A 10522-nucleotide genomic window follows, 5' to 3' on the forward strand; every position below is an offset into this window, starting at 1 on the left:
TGAGTTCCATATGTTCTTCAGTTGTAGGAGTGCGGTCCTTGCTTTGCCAATCCTCGCCTTTATGTCTGCATCTGATCCTCCTTGTTCATCGATGATGCTTCCCAGGTATGTGAAGGACTCTATATCTTCCAGAGTTTCGCTATCAAGAGTGATTGGACCGCTGTTCTCCGTTTTGAATTTGAGGACCTTGGTTTTCCTCTTGTGTATGTTGAGGCCAACTGATGCAGAGACTGCTGCTACACTGGCTGTCTTTATTTGCATTTGTTCATGTGTATGCGATAGGAGGACTAGGTGATCTGCGAAGTCCAAATCGTCTAATTGCTTCTGAGCTGTCCATTGTATTGTGTGCTTCCCCTCAGATGTCGAGGTCTTCATAATCCAGTAAACCACCAGAAGAAAGAGGAAGGGAGAGAGTAAACAGCCTTGTCTGACTCCGGTCCTTACTTGGAATGCATCTGTCAGCTGTCCTCCATGCACGACCTTGCACTGTAGTCCGTCTTATGAGTTCTGGATAATATTGACAATCTTCTCAGGAACTCCATAATGTCGAAGAAGTCTCCATAATGTTCTCCTATCTACACTGTCAAACGCCGTTTCATAATCAATGAAGTTGATGTATAGTGACGAGTTCCACTCAACTGCTTGTTCGACGATGATCCGTAGTGTCACAATTTGGTCTGTGCACGACCGATCCTTATGGAATCCAGCCTTTTGATCTTGAAGTTGGGCGTCTACTGCATGTTTCATCCGGTTCAGCAACACTGTTAAAAACTTTCCCTGGTATTGACAGTTTTCATATTTGCTCGGATCCCCTCTCTTTAGAATCTTGATGAGGTGCCCTTCTTTCCAGTCCATCGGCACTTGTTCCTCCTCCCAAATCTTTCTGAATAGAAGGTGAAGCATGTTTGTATTTACTTCGATGTCTGACTTCAGTGCTTCAGCTGGTATGTTGTGAGGTCCTGCTGCTTTCCAGCTCTTGATTTGTCTGACGGCCATTCTAACTTCTTCCGTCGTTGGTGGGTTGACATCTATAGGAAGATCTGTGTGTGCTGCTTCGATGTCCGATGGATTCATTGGAGCCGGCCTATTCAAGAGTTCCTCGAAGTATTCTACCCACCTGTCCCGCTGTTGTTAAATTTCAGTGATTGGCCTGCCTTCTTTATCCTTGATCGGTCTCTGTGGTTTACTATATCTCCCTGCTAGTTTCTTCGTTGTATCGTAAAGCTGTTTCATATTTCCTTCTCTTGCAGCTTTTCCCGCCGTCGTTGCTAGTTCTTCTACGTGCTTCTGTTTGTCGACTTTAATGCTCTTCCTCACTTGCTTGTTTGCTTCTATGTACTCAGCTTGTGCTTGGACTTTCTCTGCTCGTGTTCGGCTGTTGTTAATTGCTGCCTTCTTGTTATTCCTTTCCTTGATCCTGTTCAGTGTTTCCATAGAGATCCATTCCTTATGATGATGCTTTTTGAGGCCCAGAACATCTTGACACGTTGAAGCTAATGCTTTTCGATATCTTACCAGTTGTCCTCCATAATAGTTTCTTCTTTCTCTAGTAGATCCTGTAAGGCTTGGAACCTGTTGTTGAGAGGTATCTTAAATTCGTTGATTTTGACAGTATCTCGAAGGAAGGATGTATTGAATCTTTGTAGTGTAGTTTGTCCAGTTTTTCTTTAGCTTCAGTTTTAAATTGGCCACAACTAGGTGGTGGTGTGAAGCTATATCCGCTCATCTCCTGGTTCTCACATCTCCCGTTGTCCTTCGGAATTTTTTGTTGATGCAAATATGATCTATCTGGTAATCTGTAGTGTGGTCCGGTGAGATCCATGTAGCTTTGTGTATACGTTTGTGTGGAAATATTGTGCCTCCTATGACCAATTTGTTGAATGCACACAAATTTGCAAATCTTTCTCTATTTTCGTTTCTCTCACCCAGTCCATGTCATCCCATGATATCTTCATATGTGGTGTTGTCTATTCCGACTTTGGCATCTAGATCTCCCATCAGAATGGTGAGGTCCTTTCTTGGGCACTTCGCTATGACTGATTGCAGCCTATTGTAGAACTGATCTTCATCGTCGTCATCGCTATTATTGATGGGTGCATAACACTGGATAACATTCATTGTAATTCCCTCCTTCTTTGTCTTGAATGATGCTTTGATGATTCTGGATCCGTGAGATTCCCATTCTACAAGAGCATTTCGTGCTACTTTGGACAGCATTAGAGCGACTCCCTGAGTGTGTGGAGCATTTTCCTCTTCGTGACCGGAGTATAGCAGCATCTCACCCGTATTTAGCCTTTTCTGTCCAGCTTGGGTCCAGTGGGTTTCGCTGATTCCCAGTACTGCCAAATTGTATCTCCTCATTTCCATTGCTATTTGACTGGTCTTCCCGGTCTCCCACATTGTTCGGACGTTCCATGTACCTTTAAAAATTGTTGCTCTGGTTGTTAGAAGGGGCATCGGCCTTGTGGCTTCCGAAGGAACTTGGCTTTCACCGTGAAGCGTCATAGTTCTTCTAAATGAAGACCTTCTAACTCCCAGGGCAGAGTTTAGATGGTTTGAATTATTTTTTCTGGTAAGCGTTTTTTTAGCGAGTTAGTTTTCTACGGGATGGGGTCGCTAACCCCATGCCCAACCCTCCTCCTTTACCCGGGTTTGGGACCGACAGTAACTCTAGAAGAGCTACAGGCGGAGTTTTGGTTAATGAATGGACAGCTAAAATTAATCAAGAGCTCTATACTAATTCACAAAGTGATTACGGTGGTCAAGTGGGAGTAAAGAAGACCTTTCAAATCATTTAATAAATTCTATTTAATTTGCTGTATAATTTACATAAACATCTTTTATATATATCTGAAGTCGTCAACATTCATTTCAACAAACATGATTCCGTATTCGTAAGAAACTCATACAAGGATTTACATTTCTTTAATCATTAAAATAGCTAACATAAGAATGGATTACATTTTGCTATCACCTTTTTCTCAAATTTGTTTCTTTCATAAACCTGCAATCACAGCATCATCAGGATATGTAAAGTTAATAATATAAACCAAGTTCAATGGTACAGAGGTCACAAGTACCTTTATTATTTAAACTAATCACTTGAATAACTAAATGAGTAAAATACCAAGCTGTAATGCACTGTGGTTTGTAAATTAAACAAATACATATTTAAGACCTTGTTGTTCTAAAACTGGACTAATGACTATGTTTTTTTAAGTAAAACTAGAATAAAACTGAGGTAGAATAATGTGGTTTCAATGTATTGTGTAATATCACTCCAGCTGATTACAACCGTACGCGTATATATATAGCCTTCAATTGTCCATATTCATATTTTGGTGTGTTGAGCAACCTGAACTGTTTTTGTGGCCCTATATCTGACTCCAGTAATATCGTATGATTGATTGTTATTGAAATAATTACTGTCGAAATATACATCCTGACTATTCTCGTATACAATCATCGACTTAATTCGCATTGATGAATAGCCGAATTAAATAAGCCAAATACGAAAATGGATTTTGAATATGTATATTTCATGTACTCATTGATTTGATCAGGCAATCAAGGAGACGAAACAAAGAGAGAAGAGCGAAGCATATTGGAGAATGCAAGTGTGCCAACTCCATTTAGCCAAGCGTTAATCGGTATTTATAGTCACACAAACACAAGTTACAGACATGTGATGAGTAAGATGAGAAATGTACATATATACGCTCATATAAAAACAATCAAGATTGATAAGTGAATAATTAACAAGGTTAAAATGTGACTCAAGAAGGGTGAAGCCAGAATAAGCTATGAGAACTCGACATAGTGCCAGCCACTATAGTGTCTTCTCACCTGGTCTTCAAGTATTCTGTCAAAGACCAACTTTTGTTGTACTGCAACTCTTCATTTCGTCGAAAAACTACGAGGTCACGTTTCGCAGAATATTACTTATAAGCAATGTTGTGAGCAACGTCTACTACACTGGTAATCGTTGTTATTTTATATCTTCATTCATTGGTTTCTTGGTAATACTCGCCTACTACTACTACTACTACTACTACTACTACTACTACTACTACTACTACTACTACCATCACCACTACTACTACTATTACGGTGCATGTTACTTATGTCGGCAGACAATCGGATGTGAAGAATCTGACAGCAAAATAGCTAAAAGGATCGAGTTGAAGAAAACATAAAAGGAAAAAGTAAAGAGTTTTTAATTTCAAGAATCACACAGAATGTGGAGGACAATTGGTTGAAAATCTACAAATGAATTATATAATGCATGGTTCTTATATTTTATGAAGATATTTTGTAATTTTGTATGAATCAATAAATTGGTTGTCACTACCTAAGTCACTTTCACAACACTCATTATTATTATTATTATTATTACTTATATATTTAGTCGATTTAGTTTGTTAAATGTAGTCATAATAGAATTTCTTTTAATTTTATTCTTTTCATCATTCTATCATACTTATTAGAATCGAAATTCCTTAATTTTAAACAACAAAACATTAGTCTACTATTAGATAGAACTACAATGTTATATTATTGAAATATGTATCTATTTCATATACTCTAAAAGTTATGCTTTATATAACGGTAAATATTCCTTCATCCTTTAGAAGTAAAAGAAGAAAAAAAAAGATTTTTGACCTCATACCATTAAAAGTCAATTTAGCTTTTACGTATATTCTATTTTATTATTTATAATAAAAGTCAATTATCAATCATAATATACATAGAGTATTTTTTTAGTGTTTTTAAAAAGGTCATAAATACCATGCCATATGGTTTTCACATTGAAATAACAATAAAAAACATTATAAATATCAATACCATTAGTTGGATTGGATCATTTTACTAATACTGATATCTTTAATTATAAAATATGGCATTATATGGTATGATTATCTTGTCTGAAGATCTTGATTGTTATTTTCATGAAATTCACTTTTGATTATACGGGGGTTTTTTCACTTGAAGATCAGAACTTCAGTAAGAATTGTGTAAGGATTATGCTGGTCATAGGATTTTTCGTCCAAATTAAGACGAATTATTACTTAATTTATTAATCCAGAGGTTTGTATTCTGTAGAAAATAGTCAAATAACCATGTAATTTTTAATAAAACTTATGGTTCCAAACAGTTTGTGACTGATAGCTCCGTGATTCTCAGTGTTTTTCTGTTTGGTACCGATAAGTGTCGAAAAACTATCTCTACGTTACAATAATCTCCACAAACTATTTGAAGAAAGTCTGTGGTATTTATATCGTTCTAACGTGAACATCTGCAATCTTACATGGAACCAGACACTGAAAACTTACTTCTTAGGTGCAGAGAACGTCGAGTCACGTCGATTGATGGATGTATATGAACTGTGTTAAAAGAAGTTTATCAGCACTAAGAACTAGACAAACACGGAAATTTTAGTCAACCCACAATATCGAACTACCATAAGCGATGCCATTAGCTGATCATTGGTTGACTACATAGTTACTGCGGCAAAACATATGTATACGTTTTTTACTACTAATAAGTAGTTTGATAATTTACATTGAAGTATGATGACGGACAGTGTTAAGTATGACAATTAACACGACTTTTATGTGGCAACAAAGGACCAGTTCCAGTCATACGTTTTGATGCTTTGTTTAGAAGTAACTGAGATTCAGCTGCCTGGGTATAAATAGCATTCGTTAAAAACACAAAGTGTTCCCGAGACTCTTTCTGCGAAGCAATTCAATAAAGGTCTGAAAGTACAAGGACAAGACCGTAATATCTACGGCTTATATATGAGTATTTAATGGATATCGTCAGAAATCCTAGGCACTTTATGTTTTTCTTACTTTCTCAGTAGGATTACTAACCTAAGAGAAACTCATCTTTATTATGAGGATATATTCAAGTAATTCAACTTAATTCTTAGCTATTGTTCTTTTAATAATTTGATTCCCTTTTGCTTTGATTTTTTTTCCTATGTTAACGTTCCGTGGTATTCTTCTTGTAACTACAACTAAGTCTATCACCTCTCAATCAGTTTGTACTTTTACTTATCGCAATTTGTTACCTGATCTATTGCTCTGTTATCACTGACTTGGATTAACTTCATATTTTCTATATACATAAGTAAATGTTACTGTATATAAGAGTAGAGCCCGATGAATATCTAGTTGAGAACAATGTGTCTTCTCATGTATGTAGTTCGAATCAGTAATTAGAAAATAGAATTTAATGGGACGATATGAAAACAGTAAGGGAATAAAACAAAAGGAAACTAATGTTTATTATTTAGACACAAAGTAAATAAAAATACAAGTCAGTTTTACACTTTAAAATAAATTAACTAACGCCTAAACTTACTTACTTTGAAGTTCCTAGGATACATAATTCAAGCTTTAAATTGTCTGCTTGCTGATTTTAAGGACTGTAATTGATCAGTCTCTGCTTACACTATGCATCGTGATCAGAATGCCTCGATCAGAAACGTCGGAGTAACTCAAGCCCTTCAACCTAAAAATGATGGTGGATGAAGAAATTCTTTTATGAATACGCTAAGATTGTTTGCTCTCGGAGAACACATGACACATATTACCCAAGGGTGATGTATAAATGCTTTTACTGAAAACGAAATGTACAAAGAGACAACATATTTGAAGGAATACATGACTATGAAGATTGAGTTATTAGAAAAAAGGCACAAACACTGCAAACGTATTTGATTACCAAGTCATTGTTTATGAATAATGGATAGATTGGCGATACTGAACCCCATCATAATTCGGACTTGTGATATTCAAACGAGGATAGTTCGGCAACACATGACGTCTTAAGCTATTAGTATTATTCTATTATTATTATTATTATTATTATTATTATTATTATTATTATTATTATAATCGTCACCATCATTGTTTTTTATTTCTTATGCACACATTAACCGTTTCTAATAGATATAGAGTGATTAGTCCCAGTATATTTTCTATTATTTTTTTTAATTAGAAAAATGTCATTTTTGAAAAGATAGTGCACATTTACAAACTTGTCAATGAATGTCATACATTTCTAGTTTAAAGTTACTTCATCCTTCTGGTTCACACTGCATCAAACTATAGGAATATTCTTTTTAAGAATCAATTCATATCATAAAGTGTATACCACTAAGGCATATTACATAAACAACTTCTTTTTAGAAAACATCAGAACCTGATTTGTAGATGATTACATCTACTACCATTAATTGAAATTAAGCCTACATAATAATTTGTTTGTACCAAATCAGTTATCATCTAATCATTGATGTGCATCAATTTCTGTGATTACGGCCAATATGGAAAATAATATGACGTTTTCAATTTGACTATTTGACATGTGACTTAACCATCTAATATTTGATAAGAGTGAAAAACTGTTTGTTTGTTTTTTTCATCCGAATATTACTTATCAATGGAATGTGAATAGGACCTTGATTGTTTGATGTCTATGTAATTGTCATCTTACCGACATCAATTCAATTCTTCTATTCAGAATCAATACAAAGACAATATAAACTGGATTCCAAAGAGAAAGAGATTACTGATTTATTAGGTTATATCATAAATCCTAACAAAATTGTTTTGTTTTTTTTATAATTCAAACAATAAATCATAGTTGATATTTAAAAAGTAATTTAACATCATTATATATAGTATTTACTGGAACCTGTAAGGAGCAACCTAAACTGATCAAATTTTTGATTATAATCAGCAGCCAAATAATTCACAAAATCATTTATATACGAACTTTATTCAGAAGAGTGAAAATACATTTCAACAAATATATTTAACAGAGAAGTGTGACAGAAAAAATGTCTCCCAGCACATTTTTACATTTTTTTATATTGAGATCATGAACCGATTGATGTTAGACCACCACCTTTGGAAACCTGGAAGCAATGGACGGCCGTTTCGTCCTATTGTCGGACTCCTCAGCAGTGCGCATCCACGATCCCGCTCGCGGGATCGAGTTTAGAGTTATATGTAGATATTAATGTAATGAATAATCCTACATTCTATGAAACATATCTCATACGTAAACCCAGATCAACAGAATTCTTCCCTCTCAACTTATGGAAAGTGATTTAATATGCACTTCTATCACTTCTGAAAATATTACATAAAAGATTTTTGGGCATACTCTTCGTCTACATTAAAAATAATTAATTCAGTTTCAGTTTGGAAAGGACAGGAGGCTTGATGGCCTGTGTTAGTCCTGGCAATGGTAGTCTCTCAGTTGATCCAACTTTCTTTTGGAAGAGTCGATGGATGGAGCGTCAACCACGTGCTGAGGTAATGAATTCCACTCGTTGATGATTCGATGGGAAAGTCGATAGTCAGCTGACAAGTAATTTGTTCTTGGCTTGTGAACTTTTTTGGAGTGTCCTCGTAAATTCTCTGTTTTGGAAGACAAGAAAAACGAGGGTATATCAGGTGCAAATTTATCACTAAGCAACTTGTAGACTGTAATCAAGTCGCCTCTAGTTCTACGATATGACAACGAGAAAAGGTTTAGCTTGGCCAGTCGAGCATCATACGGAAGCTTCGCTATTCCAGGAATCAGCTTAGTTGCTATTCTCTGAACCTTTCCCAGAAGCTCACTGTCTTTTTTAAGCAGGGGCTAGCCGCTTCTATGCAGTACTCAAGTTTAGGAAATACGAACACTGTATACAAAGTTAAAAACTTCTTAGCGTCGACATGAGTAAAAGCCCTACGTCTTAACCCTAAGGTTCTAAAACCTTTGGCAGCTATTGCACGGCAGTGTGCAGTAGTCTTTAAGTCTTGGCTAACGATGACTCCTAAGTCATTATGTGTCCGGACGACAGGTAGCTCAGTGTTATTCATCGTGTATGTATCTGTACCTTGATGACCGATATGCATCATAACACAGTTGGAAGTATTTATTGGCAAGTGCCAGGTTTGAGGCCATTCAGATAATTTCTTCAGGTCATTTTGGAGTTCTAAGCTATCATCCTTACATCGTATCGTTCTCCATATCTTGACATCGTCAGCATATAGCAAGACCGATGATGATAGGATACAAGGAAGGTCATTTACATACAAGAGGAATAGCACTGGCCCCAAAACTGTACCCTGGGGCACTCCACTAAGCACAGTTTCCCAGATAGATAACTTTGAGTTCACCCGTACTCTTTGTTGGCGCCCAACTAGGAAGTCTTTTATCCACATCAATAAATTGCCTCCAATTCCGACATTTCTTAAATTATATAACAGTCGGTTGTGAGGAACTTTGTCAAAAGCTTTGCTGAAATCAATGTAGGCTACGTCTACGGGTAACTTTTGGTCCTTAAAAGCGCACCACCTTTCACGAGCCACTAATAAGTTAGTGAGACAAGAATAACCTATTCTGAAACCGTACTGCTTCTCTGAAAGGATCCGGTTTTTATCGAGATACTTAAACAGCTCCTTCCGGATAATCTTTTCTAAGATTTTAACAACCACACTAGTTAGGCTAACGGGACGGTAATAATGGGGTTTGTGTTTCGTACCTGTTTTGAAGACAGGACTTACTATGGCGTTTTTCCAGTCTTTGAGTAAACGACCCTGCGTTACGGATAGGTTAAAGCATATACTTAAAAGGTTCGCAACGAAGTTAGATAATTCCTTCAGTAGCCTAGGATGTAATTCATCGGGCCCCGTAGATTTGCCCATGTCCAATTTATTTACCAGACCAAAGACATCGAGTTATTTTATGGCCACGCTGTTCAGTGATGGTGTGGGGGATTTGTATGGACTGATGGGACGGGTGTTTCTTCGGTATATACATTGCTGAGGTAGTTTGAAAATACTTGAGCTCTGCCAAACTCGTCCTCCACTAATGATAGAGCTGTACTATCTACCCATAGTGCCGGAATATTGCCCCTACATTTTGTCCTTTGGTTTATATACGAATACAATCGCTTAGGACATTCTATGGATTCCTTGACAATTTTCTCTTCGTGCGACCTTCTAGAATTACGTAGGTCCGAGGCATAAGTATTTCGAGCTTCTAGATATTGACATTTTGTCTCATCAGTCCCCAGTAACCTAAATCTATCCCACATTTTTCTTCTCTTACGAAGAAGTATGCGGACCTCCTTGCTGAACCATGGTGGGGAGTTTCTCGGCCCCCTTGGTATAGTCCAAGAGATGTGGGGTGTGGTAACTTTCAATAATGGATTTCGAAATGCGTCCCAGGCCGTTTCAATTGAGTACCCTGGGTCTATAGTCCAATCTACTAACGATGCTGAGTGTATGATATCTGGTATGTTTGCTTTCCAGACGTTAGGTCTGGATTGAGCTAACGCGTGCTCGTGATTGACAGTTATATGGAAGTCGAAAGTTAAAACTGCGTGATCACTTTTACCTAGGGGTGGCACGTAATGGAGGTTCGCAACGTCATCCTCATAGTGAGTCAATATATGATCTAGTAAGGATGATTCAGTGTCCGCGTCGTACCTAGTCGCTTCTTTCACATTACC

Source organism: Schistosoma haematobium, chromosome 1, assembly GCF_000699445.3.
Source record: "Schistosoma haematobium chromosome 1, whole genome shotgun sequence".
Taxonomy (NCBI): Eukaryota; Metazoa; Platyhelminthes; class Trematoda; order Strigeidida; family Schistosomatidae; genus Schistosoma; species Schistosoma haematobium.